The following is a 12,231-nucleotide window of genomic DNA, read 5'->3' on the forward strand; positions in this document are numbered from 1 at the left end:
TGTTAGCATTGATTTCTCTGTCAACTGAAAAAAAAAAGCACAACCTAAAAGTTGAGAATTATGTTTTATTAAGTGGACATACTGAGGACTTGAGCCTAGGAGACAACCTCTCAGATAGCTCTGAGGGACTGCTCCAAAGAGGTAAGGGTGGAGCCAGAGTATGTAGGAATTCTGCATGTGCACCCCGCCCAGATAGCTGAACATCAAAGATTACTGCTAATTAGAAGAAAAAATGGACATTTCCAGTTAATGAATTTAGGGCTTTTCTATTTATGGGAAGATGCAAATGAAATCATTCCTTCAATACGCACCTTAACTATCTAGGCCAGTATCGTGTTTTTCTCCATCCTGAATCCCCTCACGGTACACAGTTGGGGGCTGCTGCAGTGGCTGAGGGCTTGTTGGCCACAACATCATTTGTTTACTGATGTGGCAGGTGACATTCTTTGTCCACGTCTGCATTTATATACCTAGTAGAAGAAAATTTGTGGACATTATTAAATGACTTTCATTGATGAGTTTATTCAACACACAAGAAGGAAAAAAGAAATGAAGATGACGTGTTTGACCACTACTAGGAATCAGAGGACCTGGATTCTGGATTTTAGTTATTTTGCAGACATTTACTGCCTCTCTTCTCCCTTTCAAGGTTCACAGTTGCCACCAAAAAGCCTGTTGATGTTTGTGAATGTGTCAGTTCCAGTGGCCCTGAACTGTCATGCCAAATACCTTTGCTCCATATAGCTATGCAGCATTCTTGCTTCTAAATTATAGCTTGTTCCAACCAACCACAGTTATGTTGACATGAGTTAGAATAGAGTCAAAATGAAGGCCACTTCAAGGCTTCAGCCACCTAGTGCAGCTCAGATGTTCAGAGTAAAATCTTATCTAGAACAGTGGAACAAAGTCTAAGATCTTGGGCTCCAGAAACAGTGATTCAAATCTCAGCGCCTTCCTTCAAACCAAGTGAACTTGGGGTCTCAGAGCCTCAGTTTTCTTTTTGAGAAGGAGGTATGGTGATGTTAAAAATAAAAATAATAGAATTGATTAACAGTGACTGGTGGTTATTATGTGCCAGGCTCTATGCTAAATTCTTCCTCTATAAAGAACTAAGTCCAGAGGACTTTTGGGAAGAGTTAAATGAGATCGTGAACACAGAGCACAGAGGAAAACACTTTGTAAATAGTTGTTACTTTTTCCTACTACTATTACTATCGTAGCTGGTGGTGTTCCTCCCCAGCCCCCATCCCGCTCCTTCTCTTTCTCTACATAATAGCTCTAACCTGAAATGGCCTTTTCAATAGGGTTGCCAGATAAAACACAGGGTACCCAGTAAATACAAACTTCAGATGAACAACAACACACTGTTAAGTGTAAGTATTGTATGGGATATGGTTGCATCAAATATTACTTGTCCTAAAAAACTTTTTGAAATTCAACTTTAACTGAGTAATTGGTACTTTTCATTGCTAATCTGTCAATACTACTTCTCAAATATGTGTATAATTTGTCCTAGTGGTGGAAGATTGGGGATTTTCATGTAATTTAGGCATTTGTTTTAGTCAAAGAAACAAAAAAAGTATTTCAGAGCATTCTCTAAGTTTGGGAGGGGCAGTGGCTGTCTTTGTGTCTCCAGAGGAGAATTCAGCTGTGTATCTCATTTAGTTTTGACTATTCCATTCACAGTGTGTTTCGTAGGTTAATAGAACATCTTTTTCAAGAATATGGACTCTGTTCCTGGTTGTATGGGTTACTGTTTTAATGCAGTGGTTTCATTTGGATCACTATGCATAGATAAGTAACAATAAAAAAATAATAAAGATACTCATAAGGATTTTAAATAACTGTTCTGAATTCATCAAGCATTTCAGAGGAATTTTCAACTGTTTGGAAACCTCAAATATTTTGCCAAATGTAAAATTCTTGATTATAAAATTTATCTATTTTAAGGAAACTTAGGTCTTCTGCCCGTTGCTAACCTATTTATAAGAATGATATTTATATAAAAGTTATTTTTAATGTTCTTAAGAGCTTTTGAGTCTTTGTCCATGCTCAACGTTTTATTATTTCTAAATTATACTATAATTTATATATTGCAAAAAAGTGTTTTATTCTCACAGTATGGCATAACACTACACACAAGGAAAGGATTCGGATTTTCACACTTGAGTAACATTTCTGCCCCTCCTTCCATATCACACATTAATCTAAAGATAAGACATGCCTCACACACCATTTGGAAGTTATTCTCCAAAATGTCAGGGTTGAGCATTAACATCATGTGTTTTTTTGTTTGTTTGCGGTAGGTGGGCCTCTCACTGTTGTGGCCTCTCCCGTTGCGGAGCACAGGCTCCGGACGCGCAGGCTCAGCGGCCATGGCTCACGGGCCCAGCCACTCCGCGGCATGTGGGATCCTCCCGCACCGGGGCACAAACCCGCGTACTCTCAACCACTGCGCCACCAGGGAAGCCCCATGATGTGTTTTTATATACAAAGTCACGCCTTTGAACATGAATATCAGTCTAGTTATGCACTTTTCAATGTTATTTATTATGAGGTTGCTGTTTTAATACTGCGTTAATTTGCCAACTAGTTATAAATCAAATGAAAATACTTTCTCCTCTAAATAACGGCAAACTTTATATTCTGCTTGACTTTTGACAATATAACATTTACCATTATCACCCCACGCTTCTCTTTTGGAAATTAGTAACATTTGCAGCATTCTCAAATCAATTCCATCTTTATTCACTTGCATGAGTAAGGGCAGAATCATGAAGTGAGTTAAGTTGGTCTCTCGTGACACCCTGCCACATGTCCATGACTGAGTGTCTCCTCCTTGACACCTTCCCAAACATTTGTGGGAGGAATGCACAAATGAATCTTGAAGCAATCAGATGGCCACTGTAGAGTGTGTAAATTTCAAAGTGACTGACAATACACAGTATTTACTCCTTTGCTAAGATAACTGTCCAGGATGGACTGGGGGAAAGTGTCAAACAGTCATCACTACAACATCTGTCACCTCTAAAAACTGATAGGAGGGAACAGTTCTCTAAACACTGTACGTTCTGTATAAATTTTAAAAAAAATTTCTTTCCTGCTATGCGAAGAAATCTCATAGCAGCAATGATTATTATCCTGACATTTGTTTGGTATTTTATGGTTCATAAGAACTTCTACAAATAATTTTGGGGAAATTATTAGCTAAAAATCAAGAAAAACTCCACTCTCGCTGTGAGAGTCTGAAACAATCAAACTTTTTATTTGCTTTGCTTTTATATTTGTTTTACGTAAGACAGAAAATGAGAGATTCAGAACCCCAAGGGACATGAAGCAGTGAAAAGTATGGGGTTTTTTTTGGCCAAGATATGTATTTTCTCCCTAGATAATATTAAGAATCAGACATTATCCTCCACCCTCTCCTGGGGTGGTGTTGCTTTTGTTTCAAAAGAAAGCACAGTGAAAAGTCCCTCTTCTCTCTTTCCTTTATGGGGAAGAGTGAAGTGACAGAACAAGAAGATTCAACCATAGGTAGAATCTCTTTCTATGACACCTGGTTACCATTTCCAAGGGCCAAGGTGACAAAACTTCATTTCTTGTATCCTAGGTAACTGGTAGTGATAATATTCAATCACGATTTTTCTCTTTTGGGAGGCGCTTACTGATGTCTCCTTTTATTCTTTCACAGGAAAGTGACAAAGCAGCACCATGCTCGATTTCTCAAAATAGATAGGAAGTTAAAATGTTTGCAGAGCACCTCAAACTTTCATTCTTTTTGTTTTTGTAGTGTACAAAATATTTTTGGGTAGTGGAGTGGCGCAGTCTGTGTAGAACTCTGTTCTAGTACACTAATGATATTTATCGGTCCCCATTTGCCAAAATAAGGAACACTTGTCACATAGCAAATAGCCAAGGGGCACTCACACTAAAAGTGGAGAATTCTCCAGGAGATTCATAGCACCTTGCCACTCAAAGTGTGGTCCCTGGACCAGGGACATCAGCATCACCTGGAAACTTACTTTTAACAAATTTCTTCATTTCTAATATCTTACCCCAGACCTACTGAATTGAAAACTGCTTTTTAACAAGATCCCAGGTGACTGGTGTGCACATTAAACTTTGAGAAGTGTTGTCTTCACACATAAAGAGAATAAACTAGTGGTTACCATCCGGGGGAGCGTGGGGACAGGCAAGATAGGGATAGGGGTTAAGAGGTACAAACTACTATGCATAAAATAAGCTATAAAGATATATTGTACAAGACAGGAAATATAGCCAATATTTTGTAATAATTATAAATGGGGTATGATCTTTTGAAATTGTGAATCACTGTTGTACATCTGAAACTTAATGTTGTAAATCAGCTGGATATATGTATATGCATAAATGTATATGTATAACTAATTCACTTTGCTGTACACCTGAAACTAACACAGCCTTGTAAATCAACTATACCCCAATAAAAATTAAAACAAAAAAACATACCTCAGTAAAAATAATAATAATAATAAAGTGGTGGTTGCTGGAAAAAAGAGAAGTATTATCTTAGCACAAACATAGTATTTTATTAAAGCCTTGCAATAAACCCATGAGGCAGATTGTTGCTATTATCCTTAGCATGGTTATGAGGAAGCTGAGGCATTGAGGTGTTCAAATAATCTTAAAATAAATTCGTCAAGTATATAGCCTTTAGTAGTAATATTAACAATGTAACAACAATTAAGAAAAAACAGCAGCAGTACAGCACATAAGTAGCTAACCGTCCTGCCTCTGGAGTCAGACTGCCTGGGTTCAAATCCTGACTCTACTACTCACCAAGTGTAAAATATTCAACAAGGTGCTCAATATCTGTTTCCTGTTTTAACAGTAAAATAGGGGGTTTTGAAAGGAAGGAGAATTAAATGAATAAATTCAAATAAAATGCTTAGAACAGTGCCTTGCATGTAGTACAAATTCCATATATATTAGACAGTAGTAATAGTAGGAGTAAGAGTAATTGTAGTAGTAATATTTTTTCCAATGCCAACTACATATTTCATTCAGTCCTTGAAATTACTGTCCCTTCTACCTTGCGGTAGAAGGACTAATGTTACCCAACTGAACTTGGGTTGACTTCCCTAACATGCAACATAGCCAATCTGCTGATGCTAGGTTGCACTAAAAAAGTACAGCATCCTTCGCAGGGTGCCAAGCAAGGAGAATGGGCAACTAGTTCTCAAAAGACCCCATCCCCGTCAGTGGCATTCAGGGGACGATTTTTAAAGGCGACATTAGGAATGAGGATTACACGCTGTGTGATCAGCTTGTGGACATTTTTTCTGATTGGCTGCTGATGAGATAACAGGGTGCTGTTTCAGGAACCTTAATTATCAGCCTGGTTCCAAACAGTCTGGGGTCTGTGTGCTTGTGGTCAGCATGTAGTCACCATCCTCCCCTGTTTTTTGGTGGGGTGGGGGAAGGTCTTAGTTTCTGAGGAACAAATCAAAGATATGCATCAGATCTTTATCTGTATCCCTTCAGGAGGAAGCAGGGGTCCTGTGACTGTTTTTTGTTTGTTTGTTTTTTAACATCTTTATTGGAGTATAAGTGCTTTACAATGGTGTGTTAGTTTATGCTTTATAACAAAGTGAATCAGCTATACATGTACATATCCCCATATCTCTTCCCTCTTGCTTCTCCCTCCCACCCCTCTGGTGGTCACACAGCAACAGCTGATCTCCCTGTGCTATGTGGCTGCTTCCCACTAGCTAGCTATTTTACATTTGGTAGTGTACATATGTCAATGCCACTCTCTCACTTTGTCCCAGCTTACCCTTCCCCCTTCCATGAGCTGAAGTCCATTCTCTACATCTGCATCTTTATTTCTGTCCTGCCCATAGGTTTGTCAGAACCATGTTTTTTTTTAGATTCCATATATATATGTGTTAGCATATGGTATTCGTTTTTCTTTCTTTCTTTTTTTTCCACCGTATCCCAGCGCTTGAGGATAGAACCTGCAGACTGGAAGCCACTGGTACCGAAGACATGACGCCGAGGGCGCCATAGCCCTTTCCCTCTGCCTCTGTACATTATGCGGACTGGGACTGCAAGCCCGATCCCCACCAAGAAAAGGAGGGTTATTTTTCTCTTTCTGACTTAACTTCACTCTGTATGACAGACTCTAGGTCCATCCACCTCACTACAAATATCTCAATGTTGTTTCTTTTTATGGCTGAGTAATATTCCATTATATGTGCCACATCTTCTTTATCCATTCATCTGTTGATGGACACTTAGGTTGCTTCCATGTCCTGGCTGTTGTAAGTAGAGCTGCGCTGAACATTGTGGTACATGACTCCTTTTGAATTATGGTTTTCTCAGGGTACATACCCAGTAGTGGGATTGCTGGGTCAGATGGTAGTTCTATTTTTAGTTTTTTAAGGAACCTTCATACTGTTCTCCATAGTGGCTGTATCAATTTACATTCCCACCAACAGTACAAGAGGGTCCCCTTTTCTCCACACCCTCTCCAACATTTATTGTTTGTAGAATTTTTAATGATGGCCATTCTGACTGGTGTGAGGTGACACCTCATTGTAGATTTGATTTGAATTTCCCCAATGATTAGTGATGTTGAGCATCCTTTCATGTGTTAGTTGGCAATCGGTATATCTTCTTTGGAGAAATGTCTATGTCTTTTGCCCATTTTTGGATTTGGTTTCTTTGTTTGCCATTAAGCTGCGTGAGCTGCTTGTATATTTTGGAGATTAATTCTTTGTCAGTTGCTTTCTTTGAAAATATTTTCTCCCATTCTGAGGGCTGTCTTTTCATCTTGTTTATGGTTTCCTTTGCTGTGCAAAAGCTTTTAAGTTACATTAGGTCCCATTTGTGTATTTATTTATTTTTTGCGGTACATGGGCCTCTCACTGTTGTGGCCTCTCCCGTTGCGGAGCACAGGCTCCGCGTTGAATCTGTAGATTGCTTTGGGTGGTAAAATAATTTTCACAATGTTGATTCTTCCAATCCAAGAACATGGTATATCGCTCCATCTGTTTGTATCATCTTTAATTTCTTTCATCAGTGTCTTATAGTTTTCTGCATACAGATCGTTTGTCTCCTTAGGTAGGTTTATTCCTAGGTGTTTTATTCTTATTGTTGCAATGGTAAATGGGAGTTTTTCCTTAATTTCTGTTTCAGATTTTTCATCATTAGTGTATTGGAATGCAAGAGATTTCTGTGCATTAATTTTGTATCCTGCTACTTTACCAAATTCATTGATTAGCTCTAGTAATTTTCTGGTAGCATCTTTAGGATTCTCCATGTATACTATCATGTGATCTGCAAACAGTGACAATTTTACTTCTTTTCCAATTTGGATTCCTTTTATTTATTTTTCTTCTCTGATTGCTGTGGCTTAAACTATGTTGGATAATAGTGGTGAGAGTGGGCAACCTTGTCTTGTTCCTGATCTTAGTGGAAATGGTTTCAGTTTTTCACCATTGAGAACAATGTTGGCTGTGGGTTTGTCACATATGGCCTTTATTATGTTGAAGTAAGCTTGTTATTTGAAGTTTGTTTCCTTATTTATTTTTATTTTGGATGATCTGTCCATTGGTGAAAGTGGGGTGTTAAAGTCCCCTACTATGATTGTGTTACTGTTGATTTCCTCTTTTATGGCTATTAGCATTTGCCTTTGTATTGAGGTGCTCCTATATTGCGTGCATAAATATTTACAATTGTTATATCTTCTTCTTGGATCGATCCCTTGATCATTATGTAGTGTCCGTCTTTGTCTCTTGTAGTAGTCTTTATTTTAAAGTCTATTTTGTCGGCTATGAGAATTGCTACTCCAGCTTTCTTTTGATTTCCATTTGCATGGAATATCTTTTTCCATCCCCTCACTTTCAGTCTGTATGTGTCCCTAGGTCTGAAGTGGGTCTCTTGTAGACAGCATGTATATGGTCTTGTTTTTGTATCCATTCAACCAGTCTGTGTCTTTTGGTGGCAGCATTTAATCTATTTACATTTAAGGTAATTATTTATATGTGTGTTCCTATTACCATTTTCTTAATTGTTTTGGGTTTGTTATTGTAGGTCTTTTCATTCTCTTGTGTTTCCTGCCTAGAGAATTTCCTTTAGCATTTGTTCTGAAGCTGGTTTGGTGGTGCTGAATTCTCTTAGCTTTGGCTTGTCTGTAAAGCTTTTAATTTTTCCATTGAATCTGAATGAGATCCTTGCTTGGTAGAGTAGTCTTGGTTGTAGGTTTTTCCCTTTCATCACTTTAAATATGTCCTGCCACGCCCTTCTGGCTTGCAGAGTTTCTACTGAAAGATCAGCTATTAACCATATGGGCATTCCCTTGTTTGTTATTCATTGCTTTTCCCTTGCTGCTTTTGATATTGTTTTATATTTAATTTTTGATAGTTTAATTAATATGTGTCTCGGCGTGTTTCTCCTTAGATTTATCCTGTATGGGACTCTCTGCGCTTCCTGGACTTGATTGACTATTTCCTTTCCTTTGTTAGGGAAGTTTTCAACTATAATCTCTTCAAATATTTTCTCAGACCCTCTCTTTCTCTATTCTTCTCCTGGCACCTGTATAGTTCAAATGTTGGTGTGTGTTTTTTGTTTTTGTTGTTTTTTTTTTTTGCGGTATGCGGGCCTCTCACTATTGTGGCCTCTCCCGTTGTGGAGCACAGGCTCCAGACGCACAGGCTTAGTGGCCATGGCTCATGGGCCCAGCCGCTCCACGGCATGTGGGATCTTCCCAGACCAGGGCATGAACCCGTGTCCCCTGCATCGGCAGGCGGACTCTCAACCACTGCGCCACCAGGGAAGCCCAAATGTTGGTGTGTTTAATGTTGTCCCAGAGGTCTCTGAGACTGTCCTCAGTTCTTTTCATTCTTTTTTCTTTATTCTGCTCTGCAGTAGTTATTTCCACTATTTTATCTTCCAGGTCACTATCCATTCTTCTGCCTCAGTTATTCTGCTATGGATTCCTTCTAGAGAATTTGTAATTTCATTTGTTTTGTTCATCATTGTTTGCTTGCTCTTTAGTTCTTCTAGGTCCTTGTTAAATGTTTCTTGTATTTTCTCCATTTTATTTCTAAGATTTTGGATCATCTTTACTATCATTACTCTGAATTCTTTTTCAGGTAGACTGCCTACTTCCTCTTCCTTTGTTTTTTCTGGTGGGTTTTTACCTTGCTTCTTCATCTGCTGCATATTTCTCTGTCTTCTCATTTTGCTTAAGTTACTGTGTTTGAGGTCTCCTTTTCGCAGGCTGCAAGTTCATAGTTCCTGTTGTTTTTGGTGTCTGTCCCCAGTGGGTGAGGTTGGTTCAGTGGGTTGTGTAGGCTTCCTGTTGGAGGGGACTAGTGCCTGTGTTCTTGTGGATGAGGCTGGATCTTGTCTTTCTGGTGGACAGGTCCACGTCTGGTGGTGTGTTTTGGGGTGTCTGTGAACTTATTATGATTTTAGGCAGCCTCTCTGCTAATGGGTGTGGTTGTGTTCCTGTCTTGCTAGTTGTCTGGCATGGGGTGTCCAGCACTGGATCTTGCTGGTTGTTGAGTGGAGCTGGGTCTTAGCGTCGAGACGGAGATCTCTGGGAGGACTCTCGCCGATTGATATTACGTGCGGCCGTGAGGTCTCTGGTGGTTTAATGTCCTTCATTCGGCTCTCCCACTTCAGAGACTCAGGCCTGACACCTGGCCAGAGCATGAAGACCCTTTCAGACACAGGGCTGCTAGTGTTGGAGGGTCTCCTGCAGAGGCAAGTGTTGGCTGTGACTCACTGGGGTCAAGGACACTGGCAGCAGAAGTTCTGGGAAGTACTCCTCCCTCACATTCCTTTGCTGCTTTGTTTTTGTCTAGGGAAGCTTCAGGTGATCAGGGGAGGTACAGCCCAAACTCAAGGTGTTCCTGACAGTGCTCAGAAACCTGAAGAAGCATCAGTCTTGAGCAGGAAGCCAGTTCCATTCAAGATCGACCTATGAACCTGGCCACTCCCTGGGGACTTGGTGTGACTCTGTTTTATGAACTGTTGTTTAAGCTATCATTTCTTTTCTTGCTTGACGCTTTTCCTTTGTTTCTGCGTTCCCTCACTTCTCTAATTAGTAACTTCTTGAATCTGCTCTTTGGAACTTGGGCAAGGCCAAACAAGAAGCAGGGGCTGTGGAGGGGCTTGTACTTGGGAAGACCCCACAGGGTCCTGCTTGGATTCACTAAGAAGTAGTTTTGCCTGAAGTCACATACTGTGACTGTGAATGTGATACTGGCTTAAAACCTCAAGATATGTCTCCACCTTATATTGCACTGCTGTTTCAGTGAGTGCCTTAAGTTCAGGTCTTTTGAATTCAAGCCGTCTATTTTTCCACCAAACTGCACTCTCTCCAACCATGAACGAGAAGAACATTTTCAGATGGCAGATGACTCATTAATGCTGTTTGACTCAGAACATAATTATCAGCCTTTAGATCTGCCTCTCTGTTTTGCTCTGGGCCCTATTCCTTTCCTCTTTGCCCTGGCCCTAGAGAACACTCTTGTCATTCTTTGCTTGCCTCGGGTTTCAGATCAGTATCAAAATATTCTTAGAAAGTAATAGAATCCTGAGCTGAGAGTTCCAGCTTCCTGAGGATTCTTCCTAATAAATAGCCTCTTAGCACGTCTGTTTCATAGACCTTTGTGGGAAATTTGCATTTTGATAGAGAACTTCTGAAGATGAAAAGCCTTAACCTGCAGACTGACTAGCTAATGATAGTATATCAGGTACAAGAGGGCAGTGCCCTCTAGGGTAAAACACAATTAAAGAGGAATAAAAAAGTTTTTCCAGAGATCCTCTGATCTCAGCCTGTAGGCAAATGGTGTCCCAGATAATAGCACACCTGCAGAAGTCTTTACTACGAAGTGAAATAGAATGTAATAACCTTCATGTTTTAGAAGGTGGCAGCTCTGATTCTTAATTTAACCTCACTAGTGATTTTCATAACTAAAGTTTATAAATTGTCTGCAATGGTCTATTAAATGAAAAAATGCTTCCATACCAGTGTGGGCTTCAGCATAGGTGGACTTGAGCATGATGTGAGTGTATGGATGGAGGACATAATAGATACTTTTACAATTGACCCTTGAACAACACTAGTTTGAACCTAGGGGGTCCACTTATGCATGGGTTTTTTCAAGAATAAATACTACAGTTTTACACGAACCCAGAATCGCATTGATTGAATCCACAGATACAGAAGACCGCCTATAAGTTTTACACAGATTTTCAACTCTGTGGACGATCAGTGCCCCTAACCCCCACGTTGTTCCAAGAGTCAACTCTTCTCTTGTCTCTCTCAAGGGAAAGGCAGCGCTCCGGGAGCCTAATACTGTCTTAGAGAATGGATGTGCCACTGTAGGAAATCTGGAATTATTGGCATAATTGAAACATACACACATGTAAGGTGTCTTTTCTAATGCTTCATCATATGAAGGACTTAGAGGTCTGGGGAAATACTTTGGTTGCATTTAATGAGTACATGTGTAAAGGAAGCTTGGGTATGTTGAAACATACCCAACTTAACAACTTATGGAGTATTATTCTGAAAGAGAATGTATGTATGTATATATATATAACTGTATCAGTTTGTCCACCTGAAACTAACACAACATAAATAAACTATACTCCAATATAAGACAAAAATTAAATTAAAAATTAAAAAAAGAACTTATGGAGTATTATTGAAGTACAAGCCTTTTGTTATATTAAACTATTGAAGTCTTTGACAAGACTAAAATTCTAAGTCCTTTAACAAGATGGAAAAATATCAGTTGAATCTTGAAAAAGACAGAAAAGCCATCTTCTCTCTGGATGCTTCATTTGAAATGATGAAAAATGGAATTAGGCTAGAGGCTTAAGTTTTATAACTATCCCTCTTTAGAGCAATAGAGGTTTTTTTTCTTTTCTTTCTCTTAGATAAGGCAAAAGAGATAATAGAGGGTGGCTCAGGAGACATGTTAGCTTAAGATCAAAGTAGCAGGAGTATGTGTATGCTTAGAGGTTAGTGTTCTAAAAAGGAATACAGCCTAGAATGTTTCCAAAAGGAGATGGCAACAAAGGGGGGAAAAAAAGGAAAAGGGAAGAAACCTACAACAAATCTGATTAAAAAGAAAATGGGATAATGGATTCAAGAGAATATGTAGTTGATCATTCACTTCTCCACATAGCTCAAAATTTGGAACAATGGAATATCATGACTGTTTTTTC

General features: G+C 39.3%; 1 non-coding gene across 1 annotated transcript; it reads right to left on the minus strand.

Annotated features, from left to right (window-relative positions):
* Nucleotides 1–5,969: 5,969 nt before the first annotated feature.
* LOC114891353 lies at nucleotides 5,970–6,118 on the minus strand. The gene has a single exon (XR_003792465.1). It is a non-coding gene; the product is annotated as a small nucleolar RNA SNORA57 (small nucleolar RNA).
* Nucleotides 6,119–12,231: the final 6,113 nt, after the last annotated feature.

This window comes from Monodon monoceros, unplaced genomic scaffold, assembly GCF_005190385.1.
Source record: "Monodon monoceros isolate NGI ecotype Baffin Bay Population unplaced genomic scaffold, NGI_Narwhal_1 Super_Scaffold_11, whole genome shotgun sequence".
In the NCBI taxonomy this organism is placed as follows: domain Eukaryota; kingdom Metazoa; phylum Chordata; class Mammalia; order Artiodactyla; family Monodontidae; genus Monodon; species Monodon monoceros.